Genomic DNA, 24,999 nt, shown 5'->3' on the forward strand with positions numbered 1-24,999 from the left:
TTCAAATAGTTATATATTTAAGATCAGTCATATCAGCATATGAACCCAGGCCCAGCTGACTCCAGTGTGTGAGCCCTGAATCTATCTCACTTATCATATCAAATGCCCACCCTTCCAGTAGACTACCTGTCAAGTTGCTGCCTTAGAATTCTTCCTAGTTTTGCTGCCATTTGAAAGCACGCACACACACACACACACACACACACACATGCACACATACATTTATTTATTTCAGGCTATATTTTATAAAATATAAAATATTTTATATTTCTATTGATAAATTTGTAAACCTATTTGACTCCTAGGACTTTTAATTATGTATAGAAAACATCCTTCACTTAAAAATTAAATGTTTCCAACAGGTTTAGATTTTTATTTCATTTCATTTAAGAAAATTAACCAATCAGGTATTCATTCTGGTTTATGTAAAATTAGTATTTATATTTTTCTCAAAAAGCCTAAGCATTTGTCACCTGACTCCTGATTAAATAATCCAGCTTCCAGATTCCTGAACTGATTTTGAGTATGCTGGCTTCTGGGTAGCTGTCTCTCTGTAATTAAGCCCGTGTCAATCTGAATTACTGAATTTTTATAATGAATTTCTGTTTTCCACGAAAGTTAGCTCTCCCTCATTATTCTTCCTTCTCAAAAATGTCCAAGGTTATTTTTTATATTTTTATCCTAAGTAATTTTTGAATAATTAAAAAATATTTTATGAAATCCTGTCCATATGTATTTAGTATGGATTCAATTAATATTAATTTAGAGTAATTGATATAATGGACATATTTAGTACTGTGAATTTTCCATTTCAACAAAATAACATATACTTGAATCCAAGTTCTCTTTTGTATCTGTGTAGATTTTTAATAATTTCTTTCTACAGGGGTGCCTGGGTGGCTCAGTCGGTTAAGCATCCGACTTCAGCTCAGGTCGTGATCTTGCAGTTCGTGAGTTCAAGCCCTGAGTCGGGCTCTGTACTGACAGCTCAGAGCCTGGAGCTTGCTTTGGAGTCTGTGTCTCCCTCTCCCGCTTGTGTTCTGTCTGTCTCTCAAAAATAAGCAAATACTTAAAAAAATACTAATAATTTCTTTCTGTAGATTTTGTCTATTTAATTGTTTAACATATTCCTAGTGGCTTTAGTATATTTTCTTTACACATTGTATTTAACATTTTTCTCCTTGGATTGTAGATATTTTCCTTGTGCAACACTGTTAATTCTCATAGATATATTTTTATTGATGAATTAGGTTACTTCTCACATCTGTTCTTATAAATAACACTGCTGTGAATATATCTGCATATGAAAATTTGATTTTGAAATCATTGATATTCAGATATAACAAAATACTACATGCTAAAGTACTAAGGATTTTTCTTTCTTGACCAAAGTAGTGTTTCATCTAGTCATCACACACACACACACACACACACACATTTTTGAAATAAATTTAAGATACTTAATACACCAGACTCTAATGTTTTCTCTTGGATGTCATTTTCAATGTGGAGGTGATTATAATGGACACACTGGACAGATGGTATTTTATGCAGGGGGTCTAAGTAGATTCCCATTTTCTGAACATCACCCTAAACTAGTTGATATATGTGTACTGAATTTTCCAGAACATTAGGGCTTACTAATGATTGTAAGACGCAAAGCTAAGGGATAGAGTCAATAGGCTAAATAAGTGAGGAGGAAGTAGTTTAATTTAGCTTTCAAAGCAATAGTAAGGGACATTTCTTTTTCTTTTTCTTTTTCACTTGCTCTTAGCAGGGAAAAAGGACACTCTGTTTGGCATGCATAGAACTTATTAATAGACTGACAACAAATGTTGTGAAGGAATGGGATTTCAGCAAAATATATTCTGAAACAGTTGCATTTTTATTGAGAGTTGTCTCTCATAGTGTGTGATTTATTAAATATTATGCAATATAGCTCTATACAAATATTGAACCCACTTACACAGTGCTGACAAAGAATTACATTATTAACTATTCTGAATTGTGCAGTGAGCCCAACTTTTTCTTGCCTACTAGGCAAATATTCTACTTAAGCCTTTAGTCCCTTTAGAAGTAGTTGCACATTTACCAGGATGGCAAAATTAGTCTCCCTGAGCACAAGAAAGTACTAAATGAAAATAGAATTAAAATTACAATTTTTGTTTGTGTAATTTATTATTTTGGGGAAGCCACAATGAATTCATTAATTTTTATCTTCTGGCAAGAAGAATTATAGTTGTTATGCAGTTATTGTATACATTAGCATATCCCATTGTATTTAATTTATTGTATTTAATTTAATTAAGTCAATAGCTTTAAAAGAGTTGTTTAGGATAAGGCCCCTTAAGGTTAAATGAGTTTTCCAATATCACATAGCATGTAATTAAAGGGGTTATGATTAAGTGTCAGACTTCCCTCTTCAAAATTTCTGATTTACTACTTCATCAGTTATAACTTAATAAGCAAAGGGAAAAATCCTTACCAAACAATACAATGAAGGCTCATATTCTAGAGGGCATATCCAATATAAACAATCCCTTTCAATTTTAAAACCTGTTAAATATCTCTTTCATTAACCCTTTGAGCAGTAGCCTCAAATGAAAACTGTGTATCTCAATCTTTCTTCCTGAAGGAAAGGCCACTATGGTCATGTCCAAACGCCTACCAGATACCATTTAAAAACGTCTACATCTTTGCTCTCTGTGTCTATGAGACTATTTCTGTTTTTGTCTCTACAAAGACTAGTGTGGCTAAAGAAGGTATCTAGTGTTTAATCTCTACCCCAGCCTTAGTCTTTCCACTTGGTTCAAGAGGAATTCTGTCTCCCTAGAAGGGATTAGGGGTGGGAAGAGATTTATTTTTTTTTTCTTTTTTTTTTTTTTTTTAATTTACAAATTCTGTTTTCTTAGAGGTCTTGTTTCTTCAGCTGGATTATATGGATTATATGTCTCCCATATATTTTATTTGTGTGAACACTTCATTTTTTTTTATCCTAAAATTAACAAACTTTCTCTTGAAACTTTTGGCCCAGGGTTCCCAAACTCGGCAATATTGACATTTTGGGTCAGCTAATCTTTTGTCATGAGGTCTGTCCAGTGCATTTGAGGATGTTCAGCAGATGTGACACATACACCTTTAGTTGTATCAACTAAAATGTCCCTAGGCATTACTTAATGTTCCACGGGGTTGAGGTGGGGGGCAAAATTGCCTCCAGGTGAGCAGCACTGTGTTAGCTCCTCCTCTAAAAAAACAGAAGTTCTTGGAATTTATGATTTGTTTTCCTGTTTTTTGTTGTTGAGGTATGATTTAAAGAAAAAAAAAACTGTCCATATTCAATGTATACATCTTGATGAGTTTGAAGAGAAGTATATACCTGTGGAGCCACACCATAAACAATGTCATGAATAAAACCATCTCCTGTAAAATTTTCCTATCTCCTTCTTTGTGTATGTGTGTGATAAGAACACTTAACATAACGCCTATCAGCTTACAAATATTTAAGTATACAGCACCGTATTTTTAATTATATGTACAGCAAATTTCTAAAATGTATTGGTCTTGCATAACTGAAACTTTGTACCCTTACACCAATACCTCCCTGATTTCCCCTTCCCCCCAGCCCCTGGCAACTACCTTCTATTTCTGCTTCCATGAGTTTATTTTAGATTTCTTATATATTGAGTGTGATCCTACAGTATTTGTTCTATCTCTGGCTTATTTCACTTAGCATGGTGTCCTCCGAGTTCTATCACGTGGTGCAGATGGCATGGATTTTTTTCAGCTTAGTATTCCATTTTATGCACGTACCATACTTTCTTTATCCAGTCATCTGTTTATGGGCATGTAGGTTATTCCATGTGTTTGCTATTATAAATAATGCTGCAGTGAACCTGAGAGTGTAGGTATCTCTTCGAGCTCCTGATTTCAATTCTTCCGGGTATATACATGACGTGGGATTGCTAGGTCATATGCTGGTTCTATGCATAAATTATTTTGACGAATCTCTGTTTTCCATAATGGCTGTACCAATTTACATTCCTTATATATATTATTCCTTATATATATTATATATATAAGTTCCTTATATATATATTATATATAAGTTCCTTATATATTATATATATAAGTTCCTTATATATATATTATATATATATAAGTTCCTTATATATATATTATATATATATAAGTTCCTTATATATATATTATATATATAAGTTCCTTATATATATTAAGTATTATATATAATATATATTATATATATAATATATATTATATATATAATATATATTATATATATATATATAAGTTCCTTATATATATTAAGTATTAACCTTTTATCAAATACATGGTTTTAAGTTATTTTCTTCCACTATATAGGTTGCCTTTTAACTTGGTTGATTATTTCTCTTCTTGTGCAGAAGTTTCTATTTGATGTAGTCCTGTTTCTCTAGTATCCTATCCAAGAAATTCTTGCCAAGGCCTCTGTTCCATGATGCCTTTTCCCTATGTTTCCTTCTTGGTGTTTTACAGTTTCAGAATTCTTTTACATTTCTAGTATCCTTACCACACATTCATTCCTCAGTCTATCTCAATTTGGCTTCTAAAACTATATTGGTACTGGGCCACCTGGGTGGCTCAGTCAGTTAAGCATCTGACTCTTGATTTTGGCTTAGGTCATGATCTCACATTTCATGAGATGGAGCCCCATGCTGGGCTCTGCACTGACAGTGCGGAGCCTGCTTGGGATTCTCTCTCTCCCTCTCCATCTGCCTCTCCTCCACATGCACATGTGCACTTTCTCTCTCTCTCTCTCAAAATAAGTAAACTTAAAAAGAGAAAAAGACAGGGTCACCTGGGTGGCTTAGTCAGTTAAGCATTCCACTTTGGGTCAAGTCATGATCTCGCCATTCATGAGTTTGAGCCCCACGTCAGGCTCTGTGCTGACAGCATGGATCCTGGAGCCTACTTCAGATTCTGTGTTTCCCTGTCTCTCTACATTCCCCGCCCCACCCCTCTCCAGGTCTGTTTCTCTCTCTCAAAAATAAATAAACATTAAAAAAAAAAGACTACCTTGGTACTGAAATTTCTCATTAACATGGCCATAAGATTTCCAATAGCTAAATCATTTGAATGCTTCAGTCTTTCTTTTGAATTCTGAAATATTTGACATTCCCAGTCACCCTCCACTTAATAAAACTACTTTATTAGGATCAATTTCAAAAAAAAATAATAGGATCAATTTCAAAAAAAATAATCTGCTAAGAAATGAGAATTACCATTTATTATTAACTCAGTATGTATTATGTTCTGTTTGTTCTACATGTTTTTCAGTCTCACAATAAATAGACTGAGAATTATTGGGCACACTTGGTACTGTTGACCATTGTCCTCTTGGAACCTACTTGGCTTTCTCTCAGTCCCAAGGACTTGCCATGTGTCCTGACTCTGGTTTTCTTTTATTTCCTTTTATCAGCTAGCAAGTCTCCTTCCTCCTTTAAATACTTTATTTCCCCTGTACTGTGGCGGCAAAATGAACCATGGTTTCTTCCTCTGCTCCTTCTTTGATGTTCCCATAGCCTGGTGTGCCAGCCTTGTCATTTGGTGAATTTCACTGGACGACCTCAGCAGGAGAACAGCAACAACAAAACAAAACAAAATGAAAAAAAAAAAAAAGTGAAAAGGAACCCAGTTTTTAGAGCTCTAAATATTGTGGGATGTGCCTTGCAATTTATAATTCCTTCAGACACAATAAATAAATGTCCATTTCATTTCTCTCTGACTGTGGTTGAAGGACAGATTGCAGGTGACAGCTGCCAGGTGGTCTCAAGGACTGTTTCCCAAGAGATTTGATTTCCTTGAGCATCTCCGTTCCTCAAAGAAAAACAATTGGATAGCATTCTTTCGTGAAAATGATGTTGATATTAATGTGCATAATTTTTGTGTTCCTGGTCCTCATTTCAACGGTAAAATGCTATGTAAATGAGAAATAATTACCATGATTATATTTTACTAATTTAACATGTGCAAAGGGACATTTATATCCCTTCATTGTTTTATTTAGTGTATAATTAAATGAGTTCACATTTATTTTCAAATATTCCTTAACAGCAAATGCTACTGCATTCGGGCATATACAGAAAAAAAAGTATTAAAAAAAGAGTTAGTTTTCCTATGTCTGTATCATTTAACAATTTCATATGCAAGATTCAATGAGATTTACCTTTCTTCCACTGCCACAAGAGTGGAATCAATTAACAGGCATTTCAGATATTTTGGTCTTTCCTCTTTTCATAGAGCAAGGAAAATACAATGTTGCAATCTCAAGTTAAAAATCTAAACTGTTTTTACCTAGAAATATTGTTCATATATCATATATATTACAGCCTGAGTGGAATTTTTAGCTGGTTTCTAGGAAGTGAGCCAAGCTTTTAAAACCTACCTCCTTCTTGAGGTTAGAAACTGTGATACAGTCTCATCTTCACTGTAGACATGACCTTGATGTTTGTTTTTTTTATCCTGTAATCACTTTAAGAAAATTGGGTTGTAGTCCAGGTATAAGGTAAATCAATAAACCCTTTAGAGTAGGATTGGGTTATCTGAACAATAATTTTATACCATAGACCAATGCCTACGTGAAATACAGACCCTGCTTTTTCTAACAGATTTATGAAAAGAAACATGTTTGGCATTTCTGAACTCTGTACTCTGAGGCTTTCAAAATATGCTTGCTATTAAGAGAATAGAAAATATCTTAATTTTCCTGAGAATTTTTATGGCAAATCTAGGGACTATAGATGATTTTGGATTATTGTTATAAATTATGAAGTAATTTCCATAGGGTAAAATTTTTGCTCATTTGTTACAGAATTTTAACATTATGCATAGAGTGTTGCAAATGTTGAATTGTTCAATAAAAATTGGTTCACCATAGAGGATTTTCAAAATAGAACCATAATGATTGAAAACTTAATATTATCTCTTTACACAACATATAATACATGAGCTTTTGAATAAAAAACTGCTTATTAATACTGTATTAATTGTTGTTAATATGTGGTAACTATTAATGGACACAATATGAAAAAAATCCTTTTAATTTGAGCAGAGGACCTCAACAGACATTTTTCCAAAGAAGACATACAGATGGCCAATAGGCACTTGAAAAGATGCCCAACATCACTAATCATAAGGGGAATTCAAATCACAGCCACAATGAGATATCATCTTATACCAGTCAGAATGTCCAGTATCAAAAAGATAAGAAATAATGAATGTGGTGAAGATGAGGAGAAAAGAGAACTCTCATCAAATGTTGGTGGGAATGTAAATTGTACAGTCACTATAGAAAATAGTATGGAGGTCCCTCAATAAAATAAAAATAGAAGTACCATATGATCTAGTAGTTCTACAACTGGGCATTTACCTGAAGAAAATGAAAATGAAAATACTAATTCAAAAAGATATATGTATCTCTGTGTTTATTGCAACATTATTTACAATAGCCAAGATATGGAAACAACCCAAGTATTCATGGATAGATGAATGGAGAAAGAAGGTGTGGGATGTGTGTGTGTGTGTGTGTGTGTGTGTGTGTGTATGATGGAATATTACTCAGCCATAAAAAGAATGAGATCTTGCCATTTGCAACAGCATAGATGGACCTAGAAAATATTATGCTAGGAGAAATAATTTATTTGTTGTATGAGTGAAATGATTATATGATCAAGTGAGATCATACAATAATCATCTTTCACTGTACTAATAAATTATTATATGATCTTACTTGTATGCAGAAACTAAAAAATCAAAAAGAGCAAAAAAAAAAAAAAAAATAGAAACACATAAATACAACAAACTGGTCATTGCCAGAGATGAGGGTGTCAGAGAATGAGTGAAATAGGTGAAGGGGAGTTGGTAGTACAAACTTCCAGTTATGAAATAAGATGTGAGGATGAAAAGTATAACATAGGTAATACAGCCAATAATATTGTAATAGCTTTGGTGACAGTTACTTCACTTATCATAGTAGGAATTATGCAATGTATGGAATTGTTGAATCACTATGTTATACACTTGGAATTAATACAACATTGTATATCAACTACAATTTTAGAAAAAATGCTTTCATGAAACAACTGGCTATTTTAAAGTTATTATTAGTATCTCCTAAAAATTTCAATTTTCTTTATATATATCTCAAAGCAGACAGAAATAAAAGTAAAATCTGCTGTTAGTATTTTTTTATGTGGCAGAATTATAAGATTAACAATAAGTGAAATATTGGATCATGAAAGAAGTTTTAAAGAGAGGTACTTTTTATAGGCTGCATTTTTTCTAGGAAGCCCGAATAATTTTATGATGAGTTTCTGAAAAATCACGTAAATAATATACAGGGTGTCTATTGAAGATAAACACTCTTTAAGTGGGCTTTTTGCAAAAATTTCCCTCAAGTCTCAAAGCATTAGAATATAACCCAAATACTTTTATTTATTTATTAATTTTTTAAAATATGTATTTGTTTTTGAGAGAGAGAATGTGTGCTCACATGCAAAAGGGAGAGGGGCATAGAGGAAGGGGGACAGAGCATCCAAAGCAGGCTCGGCGCTGACAGCTGAGAGCCTGATGTGGGGCTCAAAGCTGAGATCATGACCTGAACTGAAGTGGGGCGCTTGACCTACTGAGCCACCCAGGCACCCCTAACCCAAACACTTTTAAAAAAAGCTATTTAGATTATCATTAATATGTAGCAGTTCAGGGATTCAAATATAGCAAATTCAAAAATGATACTTATTAACTCTAGTGAACCAGTGAGGAAAGTGAATAAAACTGGCTAATCTAGTTAGGATCAGACACATTTTATTTGATGAAGAAGGAGCACCGACACTATCCTCGTGGTATCTGATGTTCCCATTTTCCTTAATAAATTCTCTTACAGTTATTGTAAAAGTTACAAGAAACTATTACAAACAGCAGACTTGAAAATTTTCACAGAGAATATAAGCAACAAGTATCAAGTATATTGTTCTACTTTTCTGCCTTCAAATATATATTAGCTGTATTCATTTTTGCCTATTTTCACTGACACCATTTTAACTTAAGCCTCCATTCTTAGCTGATTTGCACCACTTCAAGATCTTCCTTCTTCCTTGTCCTATAAACTCCCTCCAATCTATTCTCCCTTTACAAACCATCAAAATCTTTGAAATAAAAAATTACTCTCTAAAATCACTTCTTTTTGCACTTAGAATAATGCACCAATACTTTTCTAGGTCTCGTAAATCCATTAAGATTCTTTCTTTGCCTGACCGTGTATTTAACTTGTCTTGGGCTACCTTCTCCTTTTTTCCAGCTACAGTAGACCCTTTAATGTCCTTGAACATGCCAAGATTGCTTTCATCTCAGAGCCTTCACACATGCTCTTCCTTCTCTCTGGAATTCTACAGCCCCTGCTCTTTGCACAGCAGTAATACATTCTTCAAAACTCGTCCTGACATTTTTCAGCAACATCTTTCCTGACCATTCAATCTAGGTAGATTTATCTGTATTCTTTTCCTTGTTTCTTGTTCATTTTCTGTACATTAGCACAGATTTAAAATGTGAATTAAAACAGATACATTTTATACACACATACACATGCATAAACCTCTGTGTGTATCTATCTATCTGTCTATCTAGGGAGTGAAGGAGGGAGGAAGTAATTGGGGGGATTAGTAGATAGGTGGATTATTGTTTTTCATTTGTTTATTTGACCACTGATAACTCCATTAAGGCAAGGACCATACATACTTTATTCACTAAAATATTTCCTGTACCTAGGGTAATGCGTGGTCCATAGTAAGTATTCAGTAAATTTTTATATCATCCGTGAAGTAATGAATAAAAAGGAAGAATGAAAGGGTGAGTATGGAAGTTCATATAGCTGAATGGTTGTGAACCACATCTTAGGAATTTTAGTCTAAAACTTTTTCTACTATGCCAGGTTGGATCTGAAACCACAGAAGAATGTCCACCTCCGATACGTGACTTTTTCTTACTTTCTCCTTTTACTGTATCCCCAGTGTGTTTATTATAATTATCCTAAAATCAGATATTTTATTAAGCACTCTAATTGCGACTTGTGTTATATATCCTGAACTATTACTCAGCTACTCAGTAGTGAATTCCAAGTGTTAGGCGTTATTTCCTTGTGGGGAAAATAATCTAAAGTTCTAACATAATACAGGTCCTTAGGTAGATTCTTATTTTAATATATGCTTATTAACTTTAAAATGTACCAGAAGAGAACAAGGTTGTCTCAAAGGCAGGACTTTCAGTCCCTCTGGAAAGCACAGTATATCTCCCAATGTTAATTTAAGCTTGACAAATGAGGGGTGAATTTATTTGTAAGAGAGTTCATATCATCATTGAGAAGCATTTATTCTTCCTTGAAAGGTTATTTTCTGCAAAATAAGATATAGTGCTGCATCCAGGCATCAGCCTGCTCTGCAAGGGAACAGTCCGTGGCATTTAGACTAAGTGTTATGTCCTCTAGCTAGGAAATGAGTTGTGAGAGGTATTTTTCATTTCTAACTTCTGATCATAGTAACGTTTTCAGTAAGCTTATACGGAGACAGCTGCTGCTAAGCAGGTTTATTTTCACTGGGTCATAAAATAACATATGAGTGGAAATAATTCAGTTATTGCCTTAGTTGAAGGAACTTTTTGTCATGGGAAGAGAGTGGGTCATGTCAGATGTGATGAGTCAGACAGATGAGAATCTGTATCTCAGATTTGACCTTTATTGCATCTGTGACCTTTAGCAAGTTATTTAACCTCTATAAGCCTGTTTACTCATATTTTATTACTTCCTCCTAAGGGTACTAAAATTTTTAATGTCACTTTAAGTATTCAACACATGGTAACTTGAAGCAACAGTAATAATAATGCACACAAGTTACATTTCATAAAACACCACAGAGCTGAGACATGGAAATAGAGAAATTTCAGTATGTATCACTAGTTATTTTATGTACTCATTATGTCAAAAATATTGACTAGCCGGTACTAGATTACAGACACTAAGTTATATATGAATTGTTGCATAAAGCCCCCGTGATGTCTTCTCTCATGGAAATATACTTTACTTTTTATTATTTTTGTTTTACCAATTTAAAAAATATATATCTAGTTTGAATGATGTTTTATTTTTAAAAAGTATGGTGGGATTAATGTTGCGATGTCCCAGTCTTAACTCTTTTTAAAGTGGCATAACCTTTGGAATTGCCCTCGACCTTTAGGACACTCATGGGATATGGAGGTAACACATAGGTGTTTCTGCAATGTGTCCATGTGGTGACCCGTGATTATTACAACCTTTATCTATTCAGATTACAATCACTAGTTTAATTGTCTCCTTTGGCAGAATATAAGCTTTTAGCTATAGGAATTGTGACTGCTTTATTTGCTATTATATATATATATATATACATAATATGCACTTCCTGGAAACTGTTGATTGAATTAATTGATGAGTATTTTCCGTGATTATTCATGCTGTGTGAAGTACGCGTGATTAACACATGCTGGAAGTTACCACCCTATTTTGAAACACTGATGTAAAAAGGAAAAGAAAAATAAATTCTGCAAATTGAAGGATCAACATTAATAGCATTTTAAAATTACTTTCACTGCAAATGAGTAGAATGTTGAAAAGTACAGTGCAATTAGCCTGACATGTTTGCAGTAAATTGTCAGATTATCAAGGATTTTTAGGAAATCAAGACTCCTAAATAAACAAGCCCCCTCAATCAGCAAAGCTGACCGCCCGTAATACCTACTGATGTGTGACAGGGATAATGAGGTTAATTCAACTCCAAAATAATCCTCTAAGTATTCCCAGTCTTTAATTTAGTCCTTGCTCCAGAAGTTTAGAAATCTGACGAAAAGAAAATGGAGTGAAATGGAGCACTACGGGTTTCAACACTTCTCTTTGTCTGGCATGACAGCCTGCCTTCTAATAAGGAAAAACAATTGTGTAAATACTGGTTACAGAACCAAAAGAAGAAAATTTAAAAAGCTTAGATGAATTTTCTTTCATATATCATGTCTTGAATTGTTAAGAGCTGGTATAATATTAAATGAGAGGATGTGCTTGGCTTTTTCATAATTGCTGCCTTTCATAGCCATAGCGTACCTCCCTTAATTTGGATAAAAAGATATAAACATAGATCGAACCTTATTAAGTTCGCATTTTTGCTCCCTTTTAACATATAATGCATTATTCATACAGCCATTACTACATTTGCAGTAAAAGCTGGTGAATATGGGATATCCTGGAAATACGACCTGTTGTCATTAACTCAAGACTGTCTGCTTACTCAGAGAAGGACTTCTTGAACTATGAGGAAGATAAGGAAAATCAATGGAAATAATTTGTGCTGGTAGAAAATTCTTCTTTCTGGCTAGAGAAAATTACAAATGTTTCAATATGCATTTAGATGTTTTGCATTTTCACCAAAGTAACTATTAGCTCAGGGTGATGTCTTCTTATTTCAAGAATGCAATTTATCCCTGGAAAAACACCATCAAATCACAATGAATTAACTTGGTAGTACTTGGTAAGTGGGTGTAGATAATGTGCGGTATAAAAAACTTAAAGCAGTCCACGAATTTTGGGGAGAGTAAAGTGAAGGTTAAAGCATTTTATATTAATATAAACATTACACATATCCAGTCTATTAATTCAAGAGGTGTTAAAAATGAGGCTAATTCTTCTGTGTAGATCATCTCTATCTGATGAAGAAAGAAATGAATAAGGCCAAAACATATTTAAGACTGTAATTAGACCAGATAGGCTAAATAATTCACCAACAAGATGTACTGAGAATCTAGTATCTATTGCATTCCTACCACGGTCTCCTATACCTGGAGTAGTAAAAGAAGGGACATTTCAATAGAAATTATAGGGGTCATAAGAGAGTGAAAATTCTTTTAAGAATCAGGAAGCTCCAAAGAAATGCTTGTTTTCTTAGTTCTTAATTTACGTGCTTATTAATCTCTTAAGTCTTTCTGTTTTATAAGCAAGTAAAATACCTTAGAACTTCTCTATGAATAAATGTTTGAGAAGTCTGAGTGCCAACAGAATCTAAGAAACATGGTCTTTTGGAGCAATTAAGGAAATCACAGATTTATTCAGAATGTTCACCATTTTATTTCTACAGGACAGTAGGTGTTACAGTAGTCCAAAGTTTAAGAAGCAATTTCTGGGTGTTAGAAAGAGTGTTGACTTTGGAGTCAGGCAAGCTGGGTTCATTCTCATGTTACACTATTGTTAGTTTTGCGACCTTGGACAAGTCAACTACATTTAGATTCTGAGCCATAATTCCCTTACCTGAAAAATAAAGACAATAATGTCTTTTACAAGGGTTTGGTGAATATAGGTGTATATTCTTCGCCAGTGTATAAAGGTCTTTGCCAGTCATTATGATTGTGTTGAGGTCTACGATCATTGTTTGCAGAGCAAAACTTTTCCAGTTAATAACCTCAAAGTTAATAACCTCCAGCTAATAACCTCAAGAAATTTAGTCCGGCAAAACTAAAATAGAAAATTGAGAAGGCGATAAAGACCTTCCTCTACAGTCTCACTCCTTGTCTGACCTTGGGACCTCCTTTTGGTCTGCTGTTTTTCGCCTTGTAGGAAATGAAGTGGTTAAAGAAGGACCAGACACGGAGAAGTTAAAGGAGATCTGCATTCCTACTGAGAAGCACCTTCAGGGCACTGTTAATCCTGCTAGTGACAGAGAGGCCCTGGGGCAATCTTTTAAAAAGATTTAAAAGCCTTCTGACATGTTCGCCATCTAAGCAAATCTAGTGCTGCTACAGAAGCAGCACCAAGCAGAAGGCAACTTTAGAAAGTGTAAAAATAATGAGACTGCTTCTCTTTTGCAAGAAGGGTGTTAGCGAGGCTATGCCTTCCTTTTTGTGTGCCTGGAGAGGAGAATTTACTATGGATACTATTCTTCTCCTTGTATTTTATTTTCTCTCTCTTTTTTTTTTTTCCTTTTTTACCTTTCCCCCTTTTATTCTTGCCCCCCTCCCCACTATCAGTGGAGCAGTATGAATTGATCATCTACTGTTTGTAGGTCCTGGTGGTGCCAGGGTATGCAAAGAATGGAAATGTTAATCACCCTTGTCAGATTCCTACCAGCATCTCTTTGTAGATGGGCAGTGTATTTCCAAGGAATATTGCCTCCTGTTTTAGCACTGCTGAACTGGTCCCTTGCCTTTAACTGGTGACACTCGCTTTCTCTGTTCTCAGATACGTCTTCTTTATTTCTCCGCATTGGCACCGCACATGGCCTGCCCTCCAGCAGAGCCTCTTGTACTTAACACCATACGTAAGCTAATTCTGCTGTCTTCTTTTAATAGGTCTAACGTGGTCGATCCAGGTTCATGTCAAGTTCAGGCAAAGGCAGAAGATCCAAAAGAGGACGTATTATCCCTTTATCATTACCACCATTTAGCAGGCAGGATTCTGTCCCTAAATTCTTAATCTCAGGGGAAGCAAACATTTTTTTTTTCCTTATGTTCTACATCAAAACACTAGCCAAATCTTAGAAAGTCTGCTTCCATAATAGCTCTGCTTTCTTCCTCTTCTCTCAATCTCCACTTCATCTTTCTCAAGCCAAAGTCTCAAAACTTCACTCCAGAATGTTTTCAATAGCCTTCTAACTGGCTTCCCAAATCAATACTTTGTCCCCCTTTTGTTACATTCTCCACCTGATTATCCACCCAATCTTTCAGAAGGTTCATTTTGTTTGCATCACTTTACTGCTCAGAAGTGTTTTTTGCTTATAATTTTTCATTGGGGGGGGGGGGCGGATAAACCTGTTAATCTAGATCCCTTGATTATTCTCTTCCGATCCTGTTTCACCTGATTTCTCTTCACTCCCTTTAACCTTCAGAACTGCTTTGCTTATTGTTCCTATTTTTCCCCTGAGCCTTCCCATCTATGTGCATCTGCTTATGCTGTTCCCCTTTCCCACAAATTTCTCCCTCCAGTTTTTTTTAGGCCTAGTCTAGTGTTCATGGTTGTTGACATATCTGTGGCCTGGATGCTTGTGATTCCAGTGCACACTGAACCACTAGGGAGTTGAGAGCATAGGAGCAGCACCTAGCCAACTCAATTAGGATTTGGAAGAAGAGGTATCCTGGTATATTAGGTTAATCTAAGTTCTCCAGAGAAGCAGAACCAGTAGGAGAAATTTTATATATATATATACACACACACACATATATATATGTATATATATATATTACACTTATTTCCTTATAGTGTAATATATATATACACATATATATATGTAGTGAAATTATTAACCATATATGTATATTTCACTATAAGGATTTGGTTCACATGATTATGAAGTCTGAGGAGTCCCCAGATCTATTGTCAGCAAGCTTGAGACCCAGGAGAGCCAGTGGGATAGTCCAAGTCCAAAGGCTTGACAACCGGGAGAACCAATGATATAAGTTCCAATCTGAGTCTGAGTTTGAAAGTAGAAGACCACTGAGCTCAAAGAGAGGCAGGGGCGCCTGGGTGACTCAGTGGTTAAGAGTCAGACTTCAGGTCAGGTCACGATCTCGCAGTCCGTGAGTTCGAGACCTGCGTCGGGCTCTGGGCTGATGGCTCAGAGCCTGGAGCCTGCTTCCGATTCTGTGTCTCCCTCTCTCTCTGCCGCTCCCCTATTCATGCTCTGTCTCTGTCTGTCTCAAAAATAAATAAACTTAAAAAAAAAAAAAAGCTGCTGAGTATTCAACTCAGTTCAAAAAAAAAAAAAAAAAAAAAAAAAAGAGAGGCAGAGAGAGAATTCTCTTACCCTGACTTTTTGTTCTGTTTGGGCCTTCAGTGAGTTGGATGATGTCCATCTACACTGGAGAGTGCAATTTGCTTTACTCAGTCTAGGGATTCAAATCCCTAGAGATTGTAGGGACTCATACAGAAACAACCTCACAGACACACCTAGAGTAATGTTTTTTAAATATTTTTATTTTTAAAATCTTTTCCAGCTTTAATGAGGTATGATTAACAAAAATTATGTATATTTAGGTTGTACATCTTGACGATTTAATGTATGTATGCACTGTGAGATGATTACCACAATCAAGTTAATTAATACATCCATCTATCACCTCATATAGCTACTATTGTGTGTGTGTGTGGTGATAACAATTAAGATCACTCTCTCAGCAAATTTCAAGTATGTAATACAGTCTTATTAACTATAATTACCATGCTATACATAAACCCCCAGAACTCATCACTTTACAACTGAAAATTTGTACCCTTTGACCAACATCATCCCATTTTCTCCATCCCCCATGACCTGGTAACCAACATTCTATTTCCTGGCGCTGTGAGTTCAAATTTTTTAGATTCCAACATATGAGTGGAATGATACGGCATTTGTCTTTCTGTGTCTGATTGTTTTTATTGAACATAATGTAAATGGTCTTCCAGGTCCATCCAAGTTGTCATAAATAGCAAAATATACTTCTTGTATAAATGTCTATGTAGATATTTTGTCCTTTTTTTCTAATTTTTTTCTTTGCTCTAGAGTTGTAGGAGTTTCATATATATTTGGGATATTAACCATGTCTCAGATATTCAGTTTATAGATGAATATTTTGTAGATGGTCTTCTCATTTTGTTGACTTACCTTTGCTGTACAGAAGCTTTTTATTTTGATGTAATCAGTCACATTAGTCTGTGTTTGATTTTGCTGCATATGTTTTCAATATCTCCAAAAATCTATTGCCAAGACCAGTGTCAAGGAGCTTTTCCAGAATAGTGTTTAGCCAAATGTTACCCAGTTGCCCAATCAAGTTGACACAGGAAATTAACCATCTTTCCTGATAGGAAAACAAGCTGAGGTGTGTTCTTTGTCTCCAAGAGGTCTCCAGCTATATCCTTTCCCAGTTGCTCACAGTGTCAAACTATTCCTTAAGTCAACTTTTACTAGTGTCCTTCCATTCCCATTTCACTTCCTAATTCCTTACCTAGGGTTTCGTGGGATCACTCAAGTAAACTGTTAGCACACACATCCCAGTTTTGGAGATAACTTAATAGTTATTCTTAAAAGTCACCCCCATTCTGTCTTCCCTGATTCTGCAGCTGAGAATGCTTCCTACCATTTTCTACTCTATTAGAGTCATCACTTCCTTCATTTTACAAATATGTTTTTGTCTTTCCTCATAAAATTTCTTGATAAGCAAGAGTTACGCTACCTTTAACTTTCTATTTCCCATATTCCTCTGTCATACTATGTGATATATTTAGTGATTTTTTTTTTTTCCTGTGTCTGTTTGTCCTACTTATTTATCTAAGTGTTTCCTATATGAGAGAGCAGTTTGATTGTTTGGGTCATCGTTTAAGGTAAATATTTCAGTAGATCCAAAACGAAAATGTTAATTCACAAAATTTTTCCTTTGGGGAGATTCTCAGGATACAGTGGGATTAGAGAACATCCTTGTCAAACAGCACTAGGGTCCCTATGCAAGTGGAGTTTGTGTATTGCCTCTATATTCCCCTATTCTCCAACTGTAGAGAAATGTTCCTGTGCTTATTTTCTTCCTATTCCTTTCAATGAATGGAAGAAATCACCTATTCAATTTTAGAAAACCTAATTTCCATTTGAGGTGTGGACCAAGATTATGTTTTTATTATCTTTAGAATCATGACCGGGGTGCCCGGGTGGCTCAGTCGGTTAAGCGTCCGACTTCGGCTCAGGTCATGATCTCTAGGTTTGTGAGTTCAAGCCCCGCGTCGGGCTCTGTGCTGACAGCTCAGAGCCTGGAGCCTGCTTCCTATTCTGTGTCTGCCCATCTCTTGGCCCCTCCCATGCTCATGCTCTGTCTCTCTCTGTCTCTCAATAATAAATAAATGTAAAAAAAAAAAAAAAAATCATGACCATTGACTTGTTAAGGTGCCTGTCAACCAGCCTTTTGGATACTACTCTTATTTAATATCTTCTTGATATTATCATCATCATCATCATTATTATTATTATTACCACCACCACCCCTAAACAACAAAATCATACACAAACTCCTAGATCACTAATCTATCTCTGGTTCTAGGTCTCAGAGACACAGTTAAGCCCCATCTGGTGATGCAGTTTATTCAGATACCTGCTACCCTGAGTCCTCTTCCTCTGTTATTTGGAGTTAATCTTATCTTAGGGATCTTAAAACTTAACTCAAGCTCCCATTTCAGAAATGTATAGAATTTAGCACTACCCTGTCCTCATTAATATGTCTAGGGGTCTTAAATGCTTATGTTTTTGTTATAATACCTTGCTCAGAATTTCCTTTTTTCCTGAATTTCCATTCATACACTGTATCTATTTATTTTTCTATATTCACTTTACTCCCTTAAAATATGATTCCCGAGGCACCTGGGTGGCTCAGTCGGTTAAACGTCAAACTTTTTATTTCGGCTCAGGTCATGATCTCATGGTTGTGAGATCAAACCCTGTGTTGGGCTCTGCACTGAGCATAGAGCCTGCTTGGGATTCTCTCTCTCTTTCTGTCTCTCTCCTTCTGTCTCCTTCTCTCTCAAAATAAATAAATAGGCATTAAAATAAAATACCACTCCCCACAAAGGATTATATGTCTCTGAGGTTTTACTGAGGATTTTGAATTATTGTAACATGATACATAGCATCATAACACTGTACACAACATATGTTAGATATTTATTTTCATACAATTCCCTAAACTAAATTGGATACAAAGGAATGCCTTCCTGTTTTTGTTTTTTGTTTTTCCTAGAGTTCTGCCTTCTTGACACTTTTTCTATAGCCCATTCTTACTTGAACCTTACATGTTTTTATCTCAATCCAACTTTCTAACCTTGGTTATCATTGAGAAAATTTTCTCATTTCTTTTGAAAAGTATTTTGCACCTAAGGCATCAATGCCCAGATGAATCCCAGGGTCATGACAAATAGGTGCCTATCATTCCAAGTGCAAAATTCAAATTCCTTAGCTCAGCATATTCTAGCATCTGCCTCCCTATCATTTCTTCTCAACTCCTAACTCTCCCCAGTGTGTGCTCTCCTTACCTACACGTTGAAATATTAGCTCATTTCTGTGGGACCACATATTCTTCCCTCTTCCCACATGCTTTTGCATGTGCTATGTCATCTAGCTATGACAGTGTATCCATTTCCTCCTTACCCACACTGTTACATCAAACATCATCCTCCTTCTAGAATGCTCTGTAATTGCCCACCCAACACAGTCAGTTTTGGGTATCTCCCTACTCTACTTTTATAACATCCTAGTCAGGCTTCATTTTTCCCCATGAGCTGTCACAGACTGAAAGATTTTTCAGGGCAGGGATTATGGTTTGTTCACTGATGTGCCATCACTCTCCCACAATGGTGGCTTCTGGCACGTATGGTAAATAACAAATGCTTCTTGAATGAATGAACAAATTATTGAATAAATAAATTGTGAGTCTGGGCTAATGTGCTTCCTTGAGCTACTCTGAAGTATTTTTGGAGGAAAATTAAGGCAAATATTTGATTATTCCATATTTAGTTGAACTAGAATTGAAGGGCATCATACTTGATTGTCACACTCATATTTTGCTGTGTTAGCTGTTGTCAAATGTAAGAAAGTATTTCCCTCTTCAACTTTCCCACTGTGTTCTGTTCTGAATGTTTAAGTACAACTGTCCACACTACATCTGCATCTGACTGGCCATTGAATCTATTGCATGTAATGCATGTAAATCACATCTGTTCTTTGAAACAGGATATCCACCACTTCCTAGGAGTTTGATTTCCATGTGTATAGTCTTGTTGGCAGTAGGGATTGTGTGGTGCTTGTGAGCATAGTGACTTCCAAAAACCAGCTGTTAAGGGAATGCTTTATCGTTCTTGTGGAATGAGTTTCAACCTTCTCACCCATAACTGGAGCCTTTCCACATAATACGCTCTTTCCCTTGCCCTCCCTAGAGCCGCTTGTTAAGTTAACATGGAAACTGAGGTTTGAAATGTCTCAGCATAGATTTAGCATTCACCTGTAATGCCAGAGGGACCAGATGGCTTGTGATTAATAAACTGGACTATGAGGAAGGTTTCCTGTTTCCAAGATAAAAATTAGGAAAGGAAAACAAAAGCATTGCTCCGTGAAGTTATCTGGGAAGCTAGGAAGGAAAATAAAAACATTGCACTGTGAAGTTATCCAGGCAGCTAAATTTTGTTCATTTAAATGATGATATTTATATAGAGATAATTCCCATTCTTATCGTGGGTTTTGGGTTTCTAACATGACATTGATAACAGTGTTGTAGTTCATTTTCAAATGTCTTTGTTAGGTGAAATAAAAGTTTATCAAATCTGTGTCAGTCACCAAAAACATGCATAAGGGGAATTTTATCAGTCCCTGAATTTAAAAAGTAGAAAAAATACTGTCTTAGGCAATACTCACTCTTGAGAAACAATGTACAATCTAACATTATATAGAATTTACTATATGCCAGATCATCTCCCAAACATTTTACCTATGAATTGAGTCCTCACAATAAACCTGTGAGATAGTTAACTTTATTTGCCCATTTTACAATGAACACACTGAGGCTCAGAGAGGTTGTAGGTCACAGAGCTGCTCGGAAGCAGGGATGGGCTTTGACCTGGTAGAGTTTGACTATGGATCCAGTATCTATAACCATTAGGTTAAACTGCTACCAAAGACAGAATAACTTATTTACACGCTTTGCACACTACAATGTTTTGAATTGCCTCACTTTATGTCCTCATGCAGGTGCTCTCCTAATCATGCTCAGGCGTAATTTTCATTTATTTGCGAGTCACGAATTCTGTCTCAGACTCAGTGAAATCTGAATGTATTCCCCTCACAGCTGATATGAAGGGTTAAATATATTTGAATAAATTAGGTCAGCGCTTAATATAAGGAAGTCACTAAATAATTGATAGACATCATCATTCTTCTTTTTTTAATTAAAAAAAATATTTTTTAATGTTTATTTATTTTTGAGACAGAGAGAGACAGAGCATGAATAGGGGAGGGTTAGAGAAAGGGAGACATGGAATCCGAAGCAGGCTCCGGGCTCTGAGCTGTCAGCACAGAGCCCGACGCGGGGCTTGAACTCACAGACTGTGAGATCATGACCCGAGATGAAGTCGGATGCTTAACCAACTGAGCCACCCAGGCACCCCAGGGATCAGCATTCTTCTTAAAGGGAGGCCTTACCCAAGTCTCATCTTTTTTTTCCTGTTGACTATTTTTTTTTTTCATTGAGATTTAACTTCCACTCCATAAAGAATACATGTATTAAATACTGGTTAGTTTTTATACTCAAGTAACCACAACCAATATCAAGCTATAGAGTATTTCTAGCACCATAGACAGCTCCCCAAGGTCCTTTTCCAGTCACTCTTGTCAAGGGATAACCATTCTTCTGATTCTATCACTATAGCTTAGTTTTTCCTGTTCATGAACTTCTGTAAGTTGAATCTTCATTCACCTAATGAATTGCATAGTAAAGATTTAATCTCAGGAAATCTGTTTTGGAAGCACCGACTGCTACTGTGAGAAGGTCAGGGCTGACCTTTTGTTAGTCTGTGCTTATTCCATAGGTCTAACACCGGGACTTCAACTTGACACTCGAGTTTTTTGTCTTCACCTTATGCCTGCTTTTGAGAACTTGATCCTGATCATTTATGTATCTTAAAATCAGTTACTGCTCAATTCTCAGGTGATGACTGAGGTACTCTTTTGTCCCTTTATTTGCTTTTGATGAATCTCTTAAAATCCTGTTCCCACCTCCCCTGTCACATAATATTCAGCATTCCACTCTTGACTCCAATGCCAGGGTAGATCACTAGATCATTACATATAACTGACCTCCGATTTCCTGCTGTGGTTATATATTAAGAAATCTAGAGCAACACAAGAGTTATAGTGCCAGTTGTGTTATGGGTTTTTTTTCTCTCACATGTCATAATACCTTTTGGGTACCATGCTCTGCTTGTTGGCCATTCATAACCTGCAGTTTTCTCTGCCAAGTCACTTCCAGATTTATTCTGTTTCCCAGCTGGGAGATCTAGTTACAGAGTCCAGCCCTTGCTTCCTTACCTTGTCTCACTATAATCAACAGGAATCCTAACTTCTTTTTTCCCCATCTCTAGCTAATTTATATATACCTGTATATATATTTTTGTTACATCTATAGATATGTTTTTCTCTCTCACTCTTCAGAACTGGGTTATACTTCTGACCCCAAATTGTTCTTCTTTATGTTTTCATTCTCTTTTCTTAATGCTTCCGTTCTTACCTGATTTTTTTTTCTCTCTCCTTCTGTACCTTTTTTAGGCAAATTCATACTTTTTGACTCCTTTAATAATTTACTTCTCAGAGCTTTAGAAACATTAAAAAATAAATGCAGTAAGGATTTGTAGAAAACATCTGAGAAGTTCTAGAAAAAGTGTAGACCTTTTTAATTACACACATATTTCCCCACTGTTAGCAAGAATGCTATGACACTGGTCTGACTCAGGAAATAAATAGGAACAGACAGCCGTTCTCTTAAATCTGGGATAAGGAATTTTCATTATGATAATAGTTTATTTTTGCTAATGTTTCAGTTCTATAGTGCTTAGATGGTCATATTGAAATAAATTAATAATCACATTAATTATTAATATTAATTTAAATGCCTGATAACCAGTTTGTTTGTTTGTTTTCTAAAACACTGCTCTTCTTCAGGACCTTGTTCTAGGTCTTCAAGGTAAGAAAGCATTGAGTGAATAGACTTTGCATAAGGGCATTCATTTGCTTTTTTTTTTTTTTTTTTCAAAGTTTATTTTATTTTTTTTTTGGGACAGAGAGAGACAGAGCATGAACGGGGGAGGGGCAGAGAGAGAGGGAGACACAGAATCGGAAACAGGCTCCAGGCTCTGAGCCATCAGCCCAGAGAGCCTGACGCGGGGCTCGAACTCACGGACCGCGAGATCGTGACCTGGCTGAAGTCGGACGCTTAACCGACTGCGCCACCCAGGCGCCCCTTCATTTGCTTTTTAAAGAATGTTTTACTTCAAGAGTTTGGACTTTATTTTAGTCCCACTTTACAAAGGCTCTTTGTAGCTGATTTCCCATGAATCCAATGAAACTGAAGCTCTGGATTCTTCCATTGCACCAACTCCTTTCAAGGTCCTGAGAAGGTTCCCAATAATACGTTAACACAGTCTTGGATATTGCAACATTTGCAAAAGTAAAAAAGTTTAACTTCATTTGGTTAAGACTGATTTCTTTCTGCTCTGATATTCTTCAGAGTTCCTTTTTCTTGTGTATAGTGTTTTTTGGTCTAGAAGAATTTTGGTGATACATTTAACTCCAGAAGTTGAGATGAAGCTATGTTTAACATGGGTATAATGAGATAAATGTACATGATTCAGTCAGTTGTGTTGCTGTATACCATCTAAGGTGTGGAATGATAACACTTCTATCACCCACTGTACCCACCCTCCAAGTGTCCTGATAAGAAGATAGAAGGTCAGTGGTCTAGTCAAGAAGTATGCATGTTCTAAATCCTCAGGGGCTGAAATATCTCAATAGTGGAAGAAAAACATTTGAAATACGAAGAAGTGGACAATAGTAAATGGAAACTTCAGTTTATTAAGAATGAAAATAGTGGGGCGCCTGGGTGGCGCAGTCGGTTAAGCATCCGACTTCAGCCAGGTCACAATCTCGCGGTCCGTGAGTTCGAGCCCCGCGTCGGGCTCTGGGCTGATGGCTCAGAGCCTGGAGCCTGTTTCCGATTCTGTGTCTCCCTCTCTCTCTGCCCCTCCCCCGTTCATGCTCTGTCTCTCTCTGTCCCAAAAATAAATAAACGTTGAAAAAAAAATTTAAAAAAAAAAGAATGAAAATAGTAAGAAGAGGTTCCAGTTCTCACTGATATCTAATCAACACAGAGGTTCTCTTCTCTCCAAACAAGAAAAAAAGATGCAGCACCCACAATTTATAATTTATTTAATACATATACTATACTATATATATTATACTATATAATTTTGTATAATATAATATAATATAATATAATATAATATAATATAATATAATATCTATCAATAATATAGTGTATATATTTCTTTTTGATGAGACTCTTAGGAAATAGAATTTATCAGAATTTCTGTATATGGCCAAACCCCATAAAAGTGCAATGAATACATCAATGTGATGACACATATTCTAAGCAGTCTGGTGTTTAAGAGCATGTTGTATAGCATCTGACATCTTTTATCTTGAAATGTGCTCCCAGAATAAGTGGCATGAAAATTGCCAACCAAGCAGAGAAATGGCCTAAAGAAACAAGTGTCCTCTTAAAAAAAATTCTATGCGATCATCTACAAGTCAATTATTAACTGCAGAAGAAAGTATATCAGGTAGTTTATTAACAAGGTATTTAATATGCTGTTTATAAATGTGGTTTTTATTGGTTTCTTTTTTAAGCTTATGAATTATTTTTTTCTTGTTCAAATTAATGTCCATATTGTCCCCCCCCCCCTTTTTTTTTTCTAGTGGAAACCCTGTTTCAGGACTCAGAAATCTGTATTTATTCCTAAAAACAATGGATAGGAAGGTAAAGTAGGTTTTTCCTTCTGGCATTTAAGATCTAGAATTTGGAATGTTTCAGGATTGCATGGAACACGAAGTCTTGTTATGAGAAGAATATTTTTAAAAGAATGAGGAAAAAGGAAGCAAAGATGACCACTCTATTAGAAAGGTGGGGTTGTTGAAAGGGGACTTAATAAGTTGTTATTTGAGAACTTATCCATCTTTAGACAATTACCTGTCTGTGTTATGCCTGGCCTGGAATATTGCTCAATGTTAATTGCACGAGTGGCACTCTGTGGAGAGCCAAATGGAAGTTTTTAATAAAAATGTCTTGTGACTTGAGATAAAGCAGGAGCATAAAGATGGCCCCAGC

General features: G+C 35.7%; 1 protein-coding gene and 1 long non-coding RNA gene across 5 annotated transcripts in view; both read left to right on the top strand.

Moving 5' to 3' along the window:
* Positions 1 to 24,999, top strand: part of LUZP2 (leucine zipper protein 2) — a 502,216-nt gene that overhangs the window by 168,703 nt on the left and 308,514 nt on the right. The gene's annotated exons all lie outside the window — the stretch shown is intronic.
* Positions 24,200 to 24,968, top strand: LOC123601505. The gene is made up of 2 exons (XR_006714139.1): positions 24,200 to 24,454; positions 24,591 to 24,968. It is a non-coding gene; the product is annotated as an uncharacterized LOC123601505 (long non-coding RNA).

This window comes from Leopardus geoffroyi, chromosome D1 (assembly GCF_018350155.1).
Source record: "Leopardus geoffroyi isolate Oge1 chromosome D1, O.geoffroyi_Oge1_pat1.0, whole genome shotgun sequence".
In the NCBI taxonomy this organism is placed as follows: domain Eukaryota; kingdom Metazoa; phylum Chordata; class Mammalia; order Carnivora; family Felidae; genus Leopardus; species Leopardus geoffroyi.